Source organism: Dermacentor silvarum, chromosome 1 (assembly GCF_013339745.2).
Source record: "Dermacentor silvarum isolate Dsil-2018 chromosome 1, BIME_Dsil_1.4, whole genome shotgun sequence".
Taxonomy (NCBI): Eukaryota; Metazoa; Arthropoda; class Arachnida; order Ixodida; family Ixodidae; genus Dermacentor; species Dermacentor silvarum.
In genome coordinates, this window is record NC_051154.1 from 60,781,304 (window position 1) to 60,800,281 (window position 18,978).

Here is an 18,978-nt window from a genome sequence, read left to right on the forward strand (position 1 = left end):
TTTACTTCTGCATCGCTGATACCGCTGGTACTCACGAAAAATACTTTTGAAAAATGCTAGTGGCCGTATTTTTTTGGGACAAGGCCATCACCCTGTCAGCGAGGGGCTATGCAGAAATCTGAGGGAGGGGGGTCATACCTTTCCATGTTTCTGCCTGTCACCGCCAACACTCAACCGTCCACAGAATACAGTCTTTATAACGCCCACTTTCATGTCCTTGATATTTTTTACAACTCGCTGTCATTCTGTCATTGTTCTGTTCTGAGCTTTCCGTTGTTGCGTCTTAGTTTCACACATTGTTCAACCCTCCCTGCTCCCCCTTTTTCTTGTGTATGCATTTTGCGTCTTGTTGTATGTACACTCTTCTTTTCAAGATTGTTATTTTTTATTCATTTTTTTACTGATAATCCCCTGCTGTATATTTTTTTCTTGTTCTATGTATGCGTGCGCCAGCACTTAGACCTCATGGTTGTTCCTGGGAACGATAAATAATTGATTGATTGATTGATTGATTGATTGATTGATTGATTATGATAATTCCTCAACCATCTTCAAAGAATTACAAGCGTGGGAGCGTTCAATGTAACGTCACTTCTAAGATTACCCATTATCGCAACTGCTAGGCGCCACCGGTGCACGCTGGCATCTCACTGGGGTAGCCTACGGTAGCACTACGCTAATACATTCCAATGAAGGAAGCGAGTTACTGCTGTACGTAATTACTGGCAGTGTTCTGACGTGCAATATACTTGGGAACTCGATGACACTGAAAGCGCATAGCATGGTAGCAAACTTCTGCTATAAAGACAAGTACCGAAAATTCGGCGCCTGCCTCTCTTCAGATCTCTTTTTAGAACTTGCAGATGTCGTTCCCCAAAGGTTTTTCATGTCATTCGTCTACGTCCTTTCAAATGAACACGATGCGTCTTGAAATATTTGTCGACATCCTTTGCGACTTTTTTGAAGAACAGTTCTAGTGGCCCCACTAAAGTTCCGCCATGTTCGTCGAGTTGTAAGCCTTCGCTTTATTTTCATCGAAAAGTGTCACTTTCTTAAAAGGACGTCTTTAAGAGGCTTTTGGTGAGCTTTGCGCTTAGGACGGCTCTCGCTTCCTCCTTTAAACATCGCTCTTTCTTCGCACGCTAAGCCAGAATTCGTACCATGGATGGTATGGTTAGTACCATACCAAGCATGGTGGAACTACAAGCAGGAATCATGGTCTGTCGAAATGGCAGTTAACTAGTGTGAAATAATATTTGATATTACAAGCCAACGTGCATTATGACCTTAAAATTATGTGCCACAATTTACCTTGAACTTATCTGTGTTGTAATTCTCTAGAAGTTCTAATTTTGGAAATCAAAATATCGGTTGGATTGTTTCATAAAGTGGCCCCCCTCTCAAGTCGTCTCTTGCAAAAGTTATAAAATTTTTGATTTTTTTCTATTGATCATATCTTGTCCTCAGTAGTATTATGCATGATTTTAGCAAACAGTTCATAAATTTAGGGTTCTAAAATTTAATATCCTAATTTAAATATTTGCAAAACCTCTATTACAACGTTTTTATAATCTAAGGGATTTAATATAAGCAAAAACAACTTAAAGAATCTCCGCCTTCTCTCGTCTAAATTTTCCAAAAATTATAGACATATTAAAGGTCCCTGGGCGATAAAAAAATTTTCCATCATGTCACATCCAAAGTAAGGAGCACTTTCTTTTACAGTATATTATGATTTATTCAATACATGAGTACATTCGCAAACACAACTGGCTGCTATGCTGGAAAAAAAAAAAAGCCGCGCAAAGACAGCTTGACTGGACTCTCCACCAACCAGACAGCAACAACAAACGTAAACACAACAGAAAATATGACAATTCACGTAACAGCTGTAGTAGAAAGTTATTCAAGTTCAAGAAATTCAAAATAATTCCGAACAAGAAACACTGCATTCACGTAATCATCTTGGAATGGAAGATTTTAAGATAGGTAACATAGACTTTCAAATGTTAGCGTGTGTATGTTAAATGTAGTCGGCTGGCAGTAAATTAATGGTTTAAACAAATAGCTTGCAGTTAGGCGTGTAACCAACCAATGGTGCATATGTCGGCTGACAGGAGAAGTACCATCCTGGCGTCAATTAGGAGAATTTCGTATACGTGCACCGTTATTTATTAGTTCACTTCTGAAGTATACAGGCAGTTGATAATCGTGCAAAGCGTATACACCGTCAACTCATCAACCTAAAGAACAAATCACCTGTGCGCGCATAATATGTGATGCCTGAAATTGAACATGGGGCATTTCTTGTTTTTTTTTTCGGTAACACTATTGTGTCATCACAAAAGCACTTTTGCAATACAGCGGAAATGCTAAACACACCGTTATAGAACAGAAGTTTTGCGGTGTTGAATATAATGTTTGGCATCTAGATCTTCACACAGTTTAGTTCGTGGATTCTCTGTATAACAACCGCACATCACGAATTCATGAAACACGTGTACAAGCCCAAGAGTTTTATCACAAGAAGAAAGTTAACTAATGCATTCATTATAGCTAGGAGAACATGGGAGATTAAATGGCATAAATTTTGCGCGAAACAGAACAGTTTACAAGTGCGTCAACATTTACTCCTGTGAAAAAAGAATTTCTATCGTCTGTGTATATTAAATATTGAGGTGAAGCATCAATACCTTCAATATCATTCATATCTGTTGAATGGCAACGCCCGTAGTAGCCCATACAGTTACGGTGTTATGAAGGAATGTTTCTCGAAAAATCTTGGCAATCTAATGAATATTTTTTTGCAGAGAAGCTGCCACTGAGACTAGAAGCGCCCGAAAGCGTTATACGTACGTTTTCCCAGTATCCTCGGAAAACTATGTGACAGAGAGTTCAAATTTGAAAAGAAGCCAGGCATGTCAGGGATGATTTGTGAACACAGTGTATGGGTTAATTGGGGAATCTGGAAGAAACTACAAGCTCTCGAAATCAACACCTTTCTTGGAAATTGGATTGTTATTCTCCAAGGTAACACAAGTATTATGTATTTCTTTTCTAGTCTTTTAGAAAACAACACTAGAACAGATATGAACTTGTACTTAACCAGATTATTCTTTCCTCACCTTTATGCATAACCGTTACATTTGTACTCTTCATATTATGTAAAAAAATTGCCAGACGTTTAGCAGATCATGAACGTCTGATAGGCATGGACTAAGTGAACTTGCAATAAAATTAATATGTTCTATTTTTATTCCACTTATATACTGAGTTATAATTCTGCTTTTATAATACATAGCTTACTTCTAATTCATCGGTTGTATGGATGTACACGGAATCCACTAGAGTGGCAGTTAAATCATTGATTGCTCCATGATCATGAGCACTGGTGATCCATAAGGTGAATAAATTATTAGACTTATTTGTGAGAGTTGTGCCTGTGAATACTTCCTTTCTCTCCTACTTTAATTTCGCCAGTGACATAGGTTGGCCGCCCTGAAGATATGAGGCAGTTCAGCTCTCCCCCCATTTGTTGAATATCACCTACACCATCAAACATAGAGAAGTGCCATTTACGTTTAGCTTGCCTTCATAGTTTAGTAAGATACTTTCTGTATTTTTATACCAACAAATTTTAAAATGCTGTTAACGTATCTAAATCACATCTAACCATGAACACATTATGCAACGTATTTTTCTTTCATCATTTTGTGCAGCTTCGAGGAAATCCATGATTAGCGACTGTGCGTGCGTCTTTTTATGTATGATTTTGTGGGAAACATTTGTAAAAGATTTTAATAAAACGCTCATATGTATAGGGGGAGAAAATAAACTGACATCGTCGAAACATAGTTTAATTATTTCATCATTATTGGACGAGAGTGTGCCCGAATTTGTCTTGATATTATATATACTTGTAGAGCGATTTGGTGCTTATGCTTAATTTTCCTTACAACACCTAAGTATATTGTCACGTTGTAGTGACGGTGAACAAACAGAGAGTGGCACAACTGTGAGTCACGAAAATTAATTGTTTATTGGGCGAACTTGTGCCCAGGAAAGCAAGTAACACTCAATCATGATAGCGGCGAGCACGGTCGCCAATCGTTGAAATCTCATCTACAAGTCAAGCGCGTCTATCGGTTCTTTATACCGGGTGTTACAGCGAACACGTTCAAAATTTTGTTTTTTAAATTGCCTGTGGCAGAAAGCACAATTTTAGTCCATGGGCTGGTCTACTCGAAGAGGCGGACAATACTTGCAAAAAAATTGAAATGCATAATCAACTAATTAACAAAATTCACTAATTACATTTTAAACTAATTACCTTATGGCACATATTGCAATTTACAAATTCCAGCCGTGGAGTTCGCAAGGCGGATCCACATGAAACGAATTCTCAGGATGACACCAGTTTCTAGATATTAATACCCGAACTTTGCGGAGAAATTCATTGGCGTTCCAGTTACTTTCGCGCTTCATTGCATAAAACGACATTTTGTTAAGTAAGTGGACGACATTGCATTTTTACAGCAAGTTTTACGGCGCATATCTCGTAAATTGTGCCATCGAAACAATTCTTTTCAAGTGGATATGTCTTGCAGCCTCACCGGCTGAAATTTGGAAATTGCAATATGGGCCATAAGCTAATTAGTTAAAAACATAATTAGCGAATATTTGTTACTTAGTCGATTATACAGTTAAATTTTTTTGCAAGTGATGTCAGCCCCTTCGAGTAGGCCCGCTCATGGACTAGAATTGTGCTTTCAACCACAGGTAATTTCAAAATATTATTTAAAGCGTTCGCTGAAACGCCCTGTAGATGTCACTATACATTCCAGCGTGATCACTGGTGCTCGCGCATGTTCTAGAACGTACACCATTATTTGCGTCACGCATGGAATCTGATTACAGGCAGATTACAGATTCTTTCGCTATAGAATCGGTAACAACATTCGAGAAGGTGCCGATACATGAAGGCGTGTCCTGAGCAGCGCGATAACTTTGTAACAGTTCTTAGTTGGAGATAAACAATCACCTAAAAAACATAAACAATGTACACGTGTCGATATGGCATGATAATCACTTACAGAAACAATAGAAACACTAGAGTGCGCTACGCTAGGAGCTAGCTACGAATATATCGACCAAATTTGCAGCAGTAGCCGTGGTTCGAGTAGGCGTTATAATTACGTTAAAACAATAATAGAAAGTAATAAGCGCAGCCATATCAGCTTGGTTGTTTAAAGATGAGAACGGTTTAATGTTTAACCTTCCCCAAGTATGAATGTGTAATTGATGGCATAACCAAATTAAGTATATATTGAAAACAATTACAGATTATGTCGTTGCACAGATTCAACGATGTTACATGTAACCTAAACTGATATTAGAAAATGGTTAACATGGATAATTCATTATCAGCCCAGTTCTGTGCACGAAAACCGCAAAACAATCTTATTTCGATAATGGGATTCCTAAAGCACTTCGCATAGATTTCGCATCATAACTGTAAAAAAAAAACTGTTGAGAATTTACCGTTTTCTACGTCACTTTAATTATCCCATCGCGCTCGACATAACCACCGGCCCTTATTGTACCACATTATCAAAATTTTGAATTACATTAGGAAATTCACAGGTGTCAGCTAGCGCAATAAAGGTAATTGGAGATCGATGGGAGAGGCCTTCGTCCGGCAGTGGACTCAAAATTTCATTATTATGATGACGATTATTCTAAATTAATTCATCCAGCTAACGTTTGTACCTAGCCTTGTCAAAATCAACTTTAAATAAATGAAACGATTTATTTATTTATTTATTTATTTATTTATTTATTTATTTATTTATTTATTTATTTATTTATTTATTTATCCTGACAGTGAAAATGTAGGCAACAAAATGATCGCCGGCCTTTTAAGAGTTAAAGGTAGACAAGGTGAAAGGAATTCGTATACAGCAACGTGGGGCGACTCCACAGATGTGCAAAAAATTATGTGGTTTACGTGCCAAAACCATGATATGATTATGAGTCACGCCGTAGTAGGGGACTCCGGAAAATTTCGACCACCTGGGGTTCTTTAACGTGCACCTAAATCTAAGTACACGGGTGTTTTCTCCCCCATCGAAATGCAGCCACCGTGGCCGGGGTTCAATCACGTGACCTCGTGCTTAGCAGCCCAACACCATAGCCACTAAGCAACCACGGCGGGTCACAGATGTGGAAGGTTAGCAAGAACTTTCTAGCTCCAGAAGTTTGTCGTTCAAACGCTGTGATTATCGACACATGTCTTGTACTAGCCGACCTTCTGAGCTAATACAGTATGCCGTATCTATAAGAGGAGTTGCAAGCCCTCCCTTTGTTCTTGAAGTGTACATTGTTGTCTGTAACTATATGTAAAACCGCTTTCACGAAAGTTTGCTACATACTGATCAAATTGGTTGATAGTGCTTTCACTGTCCTTGACTCAGTGCATAGATAAGAACGCTATCGTTTGGACAGTTGGCAGTTGCCGCGTAAAAGCATCCTGGGGCACCGACCTCACAAGTTGTCAGCACACAAGTGACCCAAGCTGCTGCTGACGTCTTTACGGCCATTATACTAAGAGAGCGAGAGGGGAAGAAAGGCAAGGAGGTTAAAAAGACTTTGTTCAGTTTGTTACCCTACACGTGGGGAGGGAGGTGAGGTAGTGAAGTAGAGAGAAGAAATGAGTTCAGGTCAATCACGCTGGTTATTGTGTAAGGATAGTTGCTTGAGCAGTTACGTGTCCAGTTGCAACCTTCCCTTCCTCTGAACGCTCTGTTCATCTTGTCCCGGCCTTTCGGTTTCTAGGATTACGCTTCAAGTTGCCCACTTTTCTGGTTAAGTTTCTGGCGTAGAGTCCGGACCTCTTGGAAGTCATCACAGCGACGCTAATGAGAGCCGCTCCCCTTGTCTCAGTGGTTCCCGCTTGGAAAACGGACTTCGGAATATTTTTTCACAGTTGGTTGTAGCTATAGCCTGTCGTTGACTTAGAGAAAAAGAAAAAGATTGGGTTCTCACTCCACTTCTTTAAAACGAGAAATCTCTGTGAGCACATAAAATATTTACCTTTCAGGTGCCAAGACAAAATCTCACACCTTCCCCCTTAAATGGAGCATATATCTCACTGTACATTAGTTGTAACATTGAAAGAAAGTGCGGTTCTGGTTCTTGAAGTCACTAAAACCATTCAGCTCGAATAATGGTAAAAGTCACTCGCCTCACATCCAGATCTGCATGACGACTGGCCACTCTGGATAACCAAATGCAATGTAGGCCTAAATCCTTCCCAAATTTTTTTGCGCGACTGAACAGTCGGGCTTATCTCGTGCACCGTGCCACAGCGTCCAGTCGGGCATAGCCGGGTACTGGGCGTGCAGATTTGATTTGATGTCCCTCTAAAAGTGAACGCATACTGAATATAAAGGATTGGCCAAGAATCGCATGGCACTCATGCAGTAAAGGCCACCTCACGAAGGGCTGGCTAACCGGTCGTGTTTCACATATCCTACTTGCAAATGGATGGCGCAGTGGACAGCGCAAGTATTTTAGTGGATGCGTGCTGCATGCCGCCTCAGATGGTGGAGGAGCCTCTTAGCGTCGTCCTAGAGTTTCCAGAAGTTGTTCATGTGTCATTGAAGCCCTCCCACTGCACTCAAGGATTACCGGGGCTTCTCCACAGAACGCTTGAGATCCTTCAAACGTATCCAGGAATCATAGAATCATAATTATTTGATGTCGCAGGTAGTGAGCTAAGGGTATCAAAGTATCATTTGAGTCTGGTGATTTTTTTTCTCGGGCTGTGTCATTCGCGATGAAAGAATGCCAACCCGTCCGGATTGCTATTCGTCTGCCATACACCAGTTGATCACCGATAGACGTCACGTGATGTTACACTTCGTCACGGATTTCAAAATTTTTTTGTGTACTTGCGGCCGTTATTGTGCAGAGAAAGTTCTGAAAACTCGCCAGGTTGAGCGTTTGATGCCTTTAGGTAAGTGGGTGGGTCGGTCGGTCGGTCGGTCGGTCGGTCGGTCGGTCGGTCGGTCGGTCGGTCGGTCGGTCGGTCGGTCGGTCGGTCGGTCGGTCGGTCGGTAAAAACTTTATTTTTTCTCCGGCAAGTTAATAGGGTGAGCTTCACCCTGCATAGGCATCTGCCACGAGTCCTTGGGCTGCCTAGGCATCTGCCAGCGGGCCGTCGTCGGCCCGCTGGTCTGCCCACAGTTAACCTTCTGGGGCTGAGCTGAGCAGCACAGCACACCAACGCGCGCGGAGGATTTCGCTAGAGACTGTCTTACCCTTGCTACTCGTCAGCACTTTGAATTCCCAGAGCATATGCTCAAGAGTTGCTCTTGAGCCGCATGGCTTACATTCGTCTGTTCTTGTATATATCTGGATAAATTATATTCCACATTACTGGATCACAGTATGTCCTTGTTTGTCACTGCCGCCACTGGACAGACTGCGATTTATACCGCAATGTAATTCTTATTTATTAGTAAACAATTAACTAGCCCCAAGGAGACGCTGACAAACTCTATGATATCACGAGGTACTTGTTCGAGAGCTTCGAGATGGCGCCGCCATCCACTTTTCCTTTTTGCGTCTTCGCTGGCCTACCAAGAATAACATTCCAGAAATATAGTCAGCCTTATACAGCTTAACTGTATATTCGTCTTTAGTTTTAAACCTGTGAAGATGTGACCTCTTCATCGATAGCAGAACTTTTGGGACCCCTAAGTACCGGAGGATACAGCTAGTAGTCTACTCTGTACAGGTAAAAGCGTGATCATGTTGCATTAACTTCCCATACTTATATGGTCACTGCTCTCTGAGCCTCCTACAGCCTGACTCATTGAGCCGCGGCGCCCGGTACTGCGGCTCACCGCGGTGCTGCGCCTTACACTGTCCAAGCGCATACAAATTGTCCCTTATTTTTTGCTATGTACTCGAATCTCATTGCCGCGTTTTATCTTGAACCATACTGGATATTTCCATGATGCAGATTAAGAATTATCATGAGGTGTCAATAAGTTCTCTAAGTTAGCTATCTATTCATTAAGACTTTAAAGAAAAAATCTAATGGCTTTAATTAACATGTTACTTTTTTCACGTCAGCCGAACTCCTGCAAGGGTGCCAAATAGCAATTGAACGAAAAATCACTGCAGGTGTTCAAGAAATTTCGCGAACGTAGAATATAAAGCTGGCATAAATTATTAAAGGCTAACTAAACAGAGAAGTTATGCGAACTCAAGGCAAAGCAAAAGCTAATAAGTTATTGCAGGCTAATTGTGAAAGATGACGCAGGAGATTTTGAGCAATCAAGAATTCACGCCATTTTCTACGATCCATAAGGTGCGTAAAGCAAGTAATAAGAATGCAGAGTCTCGAAAAAAAAAGAGGGGCCTGTAAAAGACGTCTAAAAAATAAAACCACAAATAATTTTATCCTTCGCCAGCTTACGACACGTTCCTGGATGACGTTTGCGATGTGCACGAGAGGACTGCCTCGTAAGCTAAATGGGATGCCGTAAAAATCTACGCAAAAGTGTACCGCAGATACCATGATGCCACAGCGTTGCTTTCTCAGTTGTCAGAGCTCGCGCAGGTCGATGAAAAATTTGATGAAGTTTCTTGAGTTCGGAAAAAGCAAGAGAAGAACCACTGCCGACAGCAACTGCCACAGATGCGCCACAAGATCACCGCTGCGATTCCACATTTAATATCACACGCATCGATTGCCCCTTTTGCCAGAGAAACATTTGCGACGCTCAGTATAGCCCTGTGTTGTTGTTAGTACAGAAAATAGAGAGGGGAAAAGGGAGGTGAGCACTCGACAGTAACGATAATTAAACACAGCGTTGATCTCGCTTTTCATGGCTCTGTCGGCGCCATAGACTCTGGCACTGGTCTAAAGGGCGAACGTGAAAGTTTACACCGCGCACACGTGCCATCATGGTTTGCTCTTCCAAGCGAGTCTGCACTTCCAGTGTTCTGTTGCCGCCCAGGCTATACAAAACAGTGTACGCAGCACTCGTCCGTGAAAAGCGCGCGATAATGAGTTGCGGAGCACAGAAAGGAGCGTATGAGTGTACCGTGGTGTAACACCACGATACATGGTGTCAGAAGTGGGATACAGATCGATATCGGTCCCGTCACACGTGCCGTAGATGCGAAGCCAGCGCTGCGCCAGATACGATGCACAGATACGATACAATGGGAGGGAGGTGGCGGGGTTTCGCATCGCAGCGCACGACCCAACCAACCAACATCCAAGTTTACAGCATGTTCTGTCAGGTTCCATCACATACGATTACTCAATCGGAGCAGCAATCTTCCAAATGCATCGCACGTCATCCTGACGCATGCAGATTTGGAGGTACTGTACAGTTCCAACCAGCGCTAAAAGTCTATTTCCCTCCAGTTCGACTATACTTTTCTTTATTAAAAATATGAAGCTGATCGCAACTTCGATCCTCACCTATTATTTTTTTTATCCGCCTGCGTTGCCACGCGGCATAATGTCGGAACGAAATTACATATAAGCATGCAGGCCGATTTCATGAATATACTGCAAAGCGACTTATGAAATATATTGTCATGAGTCATCATAATAGTAGTCAGGTTAGTCACTTTTTAACTTCCCACTTCTAACCCCCGCATTCAGAAATGCGCATTCACTTGAAGCCCAAGCTTGACTTGGTCAAAATAACGTGTGACGTGAACGCGCCGAAGGAAACGCAGTGAGCATCTTGAGCATGTTCATGCCAGCCGTCATCTAAATCAAGTCAAGCATAAGAATGATTCTTGCTCACTTGGAATGGTACCTCGAGCGATTCAACATCTATCCGGACGCCATGGCAGGCTTTCGTCGAGGTCGCTCTTCCATCGCAAACGTTATTGACCTCGTTACTTGGGTCCAAGGACAAAAAAAAAAAAAACCAAGCGCCTATCAATGGCACTTTTTCTCGATCTCAAAGGAGCATACGACAACGTCACCCACGAGGCCATATATACAGAACTGACTTGAGGCTGTGGGAATTGATGGCCAGATGTATCAATGGATTGACTGGGAGGAGCTTTTTCATACTGACCGAAGACGGCCCAACTTCAGAACATTACATCTGCCGTGGTGTGCCGCAGGGTGAAGTGTTGAGCCCCATATTGTTCAACCTCGTCTTGGTAAGACTAGCTGAGTACTTACCGCGGACAATTCATGTCCCAATATACGCCGACGACATTTGCATATAGGCCTCTGCGGTGACTCGCCCTCAGGTGCGGACCAAGCTTCAGCGGGCGGCAACCATGATGCTGTCTTATCTTACAGAACAAGACCTCAGTGTATCTACCTAAAGTGCGCATTGGTTGGTTTACGCGCAAACAAATGTCATCGTATCCCGTTTAAGTCAGCGGTCAACCTGTATCCTATGTTAAGACGCATCGCTTTCTGGGCTTTCATTGACCGCAACCTCTCGTGGAGCCCTCACTGCGTCTATCTGAAGAAGTTATCTGCCGTTGCTCAGGTGTTGAAATTTCTCTGCGGGAAAACCTGGGGTACACCAGTCCATTCTATCCACTGCAGACGCAGGAGTTGAGCACTTCGGACACGAGTTATTGTCTTCATATAGTTGACCCCAGGTACATGTGATGGCTGGTGTAAGGGTCAGCCCGGCTCGAAGTCTCCGAAGTGAAACTTCCTATTGCCGAGAAAGATTGTGGGGAAGGGAGCACAGACACGGAAGGGTGAGGGCACGCGTGTCCTGCTGGAGGATAACTTTTTGGGCAATGAGGAAAGAGCCCGGGGTCAGAGGGAAGCGAAAGAGGAGTTGCAGGTGGCGAGAAAGAGCGAGCATTGCGGTCCACAAGGTCACTGTTGTGGTCATGAACATGTGCCTGCAACCAATGGACAGTGATGTTTACACGTGAATCCTTGTAAAGTCAGTGAATCTACACGCAAATACGCCGCGTTTTTGTCAGTTGTCTGAGCTGCCTAATTGCGTTGAGGCGGTCAGTATATTAGATGTGGGCATCGCTGACACTAGGCAAGTTGACGAGGGCTTCGATCGCATCGTGTATAGCCTGCAAATAAAAAAAATAATGAATCTGAAAAGCCCCTTGTATAGTTGCTGGTAGCTTGGATCTCAGGATGTGTTGGACTAAAGTAGGCTAGTTTTCCTTCTCTTGGGTTAACCACCGTATCCGTGCAGATAACACAGCGTTCCTTAGGTACGGTCGCTTAAATTGCTGGAATCGGTAGAAACCGTCGTCTGATCTTTGTCGTCTTGCTATTGGGTATCGTCGTGTAATATCACGGTGGAATATTGTCCAATGTCCTAGTTGTGTTAACGGAGAGCCGCGACTCTCGGTATATCGTGTCTTTTAAGCTTTCTTGCTTGATGTCGCTGATAAGCAAACTCAGAAGTGCTCTTGTGGCGTTGGCATAATGGGTGACAAACGAAGAAGAGCCGTAATTGTTCTCATTGCACTTCTATATTGATCACCTCAAACTTGTCCCACCATTCAGCAGTCAATCGCGAGGTAGTAGGAACACACACCGCTATAACCATTTTAATAGAAACAGCCATTGAATTTCTCCTGCGGCAGATAGCCCGATTACGTCTCATCAGCAGGATTACTTGGAGAGACGGATACTCTACTTCAAAGACAAATTGTATAGTTAGTTTGCTAATTAGCAAAATACACAGACTGATAAGCCTCGAGTCAATGACTGCGCTAAGCAGCTCCACTGCAATGGGCCCCTTTGCATGACTTAGCAATCTCAGTCATACAACGGAACGAACGTTTACATAAGCAATTCTCATGATTGATTTTCCCTTGAGTGCCACTGTACACTGTTGATAGACTAATATTTCGGATGAGAACATGTGGTCTACAAGAGGAAGGCAAATTTTAAGGTACAAAATGATTTGAATACAATGAGAAATATAGAGTATACAATCTCATGCGTGGTGCGCCTTTATAATTCTGTCTTGCTGACCTGACAGTCACGAGATCTTGGGCTAGGGAACGAGATAAGAAGCAGAGGCACGCTGTACATTGCGTAATCTACCCTCGTGTACGTTTAAGGTGTAATGTAAATAAAGAAGGAAGTTAATGTGTCTATGCTACCTTTAATTCTACTCGTTAAATCATTTTATAGTGCGCAGTAAGGTTATAAATTGTTGTTTTCTTCGCGAAATGAGAGGAGATGGCTGGGAGTGCTGTTCTACTCGGTTGGCCCTCGGGTACATTTAAGTCTTAATTTAAGAATGCAAGAGCGGGTGTTTTATTTAATTGACCTGTTAAAACCATTTTGTGAGCCCAAAGAGTGAGCCTGCAGCGCAACTGTTTCCACTGCAAATGCAGTGTTGTTGTGCTCTGAAGTATTTGTGCCTTGGAATGTGAAGGGAAGGCTGTGCAACCAACCTGAGACTGTAACACTGCTTCATTCTTCGTCGTGACGCGTTTCATTTTTGTAAAATTTTACAGTGAACTGTAAAAAAAGAGAGAGAAAGAGAACTGATCATCTCGTCTCATGGTTACTGGTGCCTCCCGTTGTAAAAAAAATTTTTTAAAAACATCAAGATTAAGTCATATGATTTAATTGTGGTACTAAGACAGCATTCGTTACGTAGGGGTCGCAGGATCGACAGATACGCTGAATCTCCTCACCCGACAGGGTCAATCTTCAGAGAAGAATCTGCTGAAGCGTATAGCGCTGTCAGCAACTTTTCACCCGTTCGTGAGTGGCTTCCCCTGCTAGACGCCCTTGTTTTCTTACCAGAATTTTGAATTTTCTTTAGACTTTTCAATAAAGTGTGTCTGTTGTGTGCAACAGTGATAGAAATAACATTCGCCCGCGTTGGTAACAGTATGCTCATGCTATAAAGAAACAAAAATCCGCGGACACCTAAGCACTTCTTATGAGTTGTGAATGCGAAAGCAATAATGTTCAATTGAACGCCGCTGAGCGGTGCTTGGAGTTTTGTGCTGCGAGTAGTTTTCGAGTTTTGCTGCGGGGTATGTTATCGAGTTTTGCGATTAAATTAGTGCGGGTTATTTCTCTTTTACAGTTTCTACGTTAGCATGTTGGCTGTAAACCGGAATGATTTGGACGATATTGCTGAGAAATGAAGTGCATGTATTTGCACGCAGTGCGTTCACGTCTGCCTCTTCGCTCGTTTTGCTGCTTCTTCCGCTCTCTCACTTCGTCTGCGGTGTACTGGCGCGAATGGCCATGTTTCGCTACTGCCGAGGTTGCGGCCGCCGACGATGTAGATGCTTCAGACTCCGTAGCGGTCGTGCTGCCCGAGCCAGCAAGCAGCAGCAGCCTGTGGCGCCAACGCCGCATACTACCGATGTCCTGCGCGACGGGAGACCGAGGGAGCGGCAGCGGCCACCAAGCCCGGCAAGCGCGCGCAGCAGCTAAGCCCAGTGGGGATGAGACAGAAGCACGTCGCGGCGAACACCCTCTCCCCTAACGCAACCCCTGGCACGCTACCTCGGCAGCAGGTGTTTCGTTTCGTCCGCTCTACTGTATGGAGGCACCCTCGTGACGTGGCGTCGCAGCCAATGCGAATTTAGGTGCCGTTTCACTGCTACAGACGGCGGCTTTTTCGCTCAACGGGCCATTTGATGCTTTCGCATCAAAAAGCGCTAGTCCAGTAGTCGTAGAGCACCATATTAAAACCCGAGGGGTTTTTTATTCGAACCCACGTAAAATCGTTAATTTGTTCTTGCTTTCGCTTCCATTCCGAGGCTTCGTGTGTGATGTTACAAGGAGCCTTGATGTTATAGGGTTATCCCAATACTTAACAGATAACTACTTAGCGCAGTAAAATTTGAGTGGCTCACTCAGTATTTCATCACATTGTAGTACTGCCCGTGCACGTCTCTATATACCTCTCTCTCTTCCTGTACCATTTGCGGAGTACATTTGCCGAGTACATTTCGCAATGTACCATTAGCGGAATTGAAGTGGAGACGTAATGAAGTTGATCTAGCAGAAATGCCGTGCTTAAACCAGTTTCGGGATATATACGTCTTGCAAATTTGTCACGAAATACATAGACTGCAACTGATATTCTAATTAACTATGATCTGCTTGGCTTCCAAGCTTCTGTGACGTAATGGGTAATGAACATGCCGATAAATGAGCTATATCTGCTCATGAAGAGGACGAGCAGGAACCCATTCCGCTGTGAAGAACACATGCAGCAACGAAACTTCGAGTGCTTGCGAATGATGGCACACACTCCTCGTAGAACGCACTAAATTTCCATCACCAGACGTCAACATCGACTGAACCCATCTCTTTGACTTCTGTGATAGATTGTGAAATCACACGAAGTGACGTCAGTGGGCAACGAGAGAGCATGCGCCAGTTTTGTGCCTGTCTTATGTTATCACCAAGTGTGCTGATACCTGTCACCGTCTTAGCTATATAAGCAGTGTCCTTCTTGTAATAAACGCTTTTGTGTTCCGTGTCGTTGCGACTCACGCGTCCGTTCATAACAACTTCATCCTCCATCTGGACTATCATGAACTCAGAGAACTTTACTTAGTACTTTGTCGACTGTGGCTTGGTGTCGCGTTCACGAAATACCTTGCTTTCCGGCCGCATCGGAAAGGAAGACAGTGCTGCTTGTGACCACTGCGGCAGCGAGAAAACTATTGAACATGTTATTTGCCACTGTCCTCGCGGCAGCCCACGCAAGCAGTCACTCGCCACCAAGTTGGCCCGTATTGACGACCGGCCACTTGCGGAGCAGACAATTCTAGAATGCCGGCCTATACAGTAGGCGCACCAGAAATTGGTCAAGGCACTATTAAAGTCATCACGATCAAATGGCCTATTAGAGAGGCTATAATTCTCCCAGACGTTCGCAACCTGCTCTTTTTTTCACATGTTTGCTTTATTTCTCCGCTATTCTTTGTTCCTTACTTTTCGTCCAGTGTAGAGTAAGAAATCAGAAGCTTCTCTTACGCGATTAACCTCCCTGCCTTGCCAATCTCATTTTTATCTCTCTCACTGGTCTGCAAGTGATTTTCCTCAACACCGATAAGTGTTAACTGTAACGTAAGTGCACTCGCCTGAGATTTCGAGGACATATTTCACGAGTATCATAGTTTAGTTGTGATATTAATGCTTAAGACTCGTTTACTGCTGTACTGCATCTTTTAGGAACTGGCTACGGTTTGCATACATCATTCGGCCATGAATGCCCAGCAAACTGCAAGTGAAAACTCAGATAGAGATGACGATTCACGAAACACTTTTTTCTTGCATGAAAAAAGAAGACCAGAAAGAAGAAAACGAAGTGCCGCGTCACGTATTGGAAGTGGAAGTCACAGCGCTACCAAAATCTCAGCGACTTGTTCGAGTTTTTTTTTTTTTTTGTAATCTTTCTTGCACGGGTTATTCAGCAGGGTGATTCTGAAGCAAGAACTGACCATTTTACTGCGATAACTCTCACAATATTATGCTCAGCCCGAACTCTGATCCGGCATGGTTGGGGCTTTGTATCACGGTTGAGGACGCTTGTGCCCTTCATAGGAGTGAAAGCGACCGTTTGTGGTGAGACCGTTTTAATAGGCTAGAAGTAAATAGTAATAGTAGTAGTAGTAATAATAATAATAATAATAATAATAATAATAATAATAATAATAATAATAATAATAATAATAATAATAATAATAATAATAATGGTAATAATAAAATTTGTAGGACGCTTAAGCTTCGTCTTTAAGAGTGGAACAACGCCATAGCATTCAAAGATCCCTGACTGCTTCTCACGCTTCCCGGCAACTGCAGCTTATGTAGCCGTAATGTTTACCGGGAAACGCTGGCCGCGAACGCCATACACGAAGACGAGCTTTCTGGTAGAAACGCGGTCTCTTGCGTGGGCCGATTTTCCGTTATTGTTTCGCTCTTTTAATATTTCAGTCTGAGATGATTTAACATAAAAGGTACGCGCTGTCGGTGTTTTGTTTCATTACATTTGTTTGTGGTCTGTAATTCTCAAAATTCCAATGAATAACTTTGTAAAGAATGTAAGACAAGGTATGAGCAACTTTAGTGATAGAAGAAGAACTTTAGTGCCGTATAGATTATATACGGCAATTTTCGCCCACGGGACCCCAACGCCGGCTACGGCGCCAACGCAGACACCGGATTTTCTGCGACACGGGGTCCTTAACGCTCTCGCGTTAATACAGATCTTACGCACTGGGGTAATTATTTTATACAAAGCGTTTGCAGGTAGCTCGCTATCTAGCATCGTGTTAACAGATGACGCAGCGTGTAGGTGATCGAGCGTGCGCATGACGGCAACGGCAAGGCTACGCCGCGACGACGACGATGGCTTGACGGCAGCGACGATAGCGTAACGACTGACTTATTGTACGGCGAGTAAACGCTGCGACCTGTTCCGGTATGACCTGGGCCGCTCCCGAAGGCGGAGTATTGTCACATGGCGTCTCAAAGCGCTGGCTGCCATATGGAAGCATAACTTCCATAGACTCCTTGCTATACGACGTGACGCATGCCAAAGGCAGTGGTAAGGTTGATAGTTATTGACGCGTTCCCCTTCTGGGAGAGGAGGGGGGGGGCGTTTCTGGCCTAATGCAAACTGGCGCGTGCGCACATGCTCTCGCTTTTCTGACTAAATGGTTGCTATACGACATGACGTGCGCGTCAATCATCTCAAAGCACTAGTTGGCACGAGAGAAGTATGGCCCAAGTCCTCTTACTTGAAGCATGTGATTTCCATTTGCATACTATTTACAACCTCAAGCCCTGTCTTAAAGAACCCTTTGAGCATACGTAGCAACGCGCGCTTAGAGCTGCGGGACGTCCTTGGACTGTGGCGGTGTCCTAGCCCCTACTTTGCGCACCTATAATGTGCTTCTAGCTTTCCTGGGGGATACCAGCTAGGCCTCAATAAGACTTTATATAGATTACCTTGAATTTGTAGGCTAGTGCGTTTTGCATGTGTATTCGTCTGTGTTCTTTTCTATCACTTACTTATTTCATCCATCACCATGTATGGCACCTGGTGTAGCATGCCAAGCCTGACGATGTAGGCTATCCTCTCCAGTTATCATTAAACGTTCTCTATCTCTCTGCTCTGCTTAGAGGCGCTTAACGGTCGTTCAACCCTAAATCTAAGCAAATTCAGACCTCATATACGTTGGCCGTAGAGGCGCCACTGTGTTATGTGTAGAAAGAGAAATTTTAGGCACGATGCCCCTTTTTTTTGCGTTTTCTTTGCGCATGTTTAACATATACAAGCGAACTATGGGTTTACAAACTTTTTGGGGACACTTTTTTTGTGCCTATTTCAGATTTTCAGAGCCTAAAATTGCATTTTTCAGTATTTTTTACTAGCCTTGTTTTGTTTATAACGTTTTAATGTTTATCGTATAATGTTACAATGTTTTTTGACGAAAATGGTCTTCTTGCTTATAATGCAATGTTCACAGTCCCTTGCACTGTACACTGTGTTTCTTTACTGCACTGCATTTTTTTCTTTCTGATTCTTCTTTTCACTGGAAAGTCATATATTAGGTTTCATAACCGCATAAACAGTAATCCACTCCTTCCTGGGCAACACTTTGGCCTGCAGTATTCTGTATATAAATAAATAAATAAATAAATAATAAATAAATAAATAAATAAATAAATAAATAAATAAATAAATAAATAAATAAATAAATAAATAAATAAATAAATAAATAAATAAGCAGCTTGGGAACTTGCCTGAAGGCAGCCGATTATTACCAAAAACAATGTACCGGTGTAAAGGCTGCTGTTAACAGCTTTGCAGCATACGATAGCGCCACTAAGAAGGGCTCAAACTGCGCTGAGCGACGATACACTAAAAAGTGACCTATCATATACTTTTGCACTGACTTCACAGCTGTCGTCTTGGACAAACTCGAATGTTCGGGCGC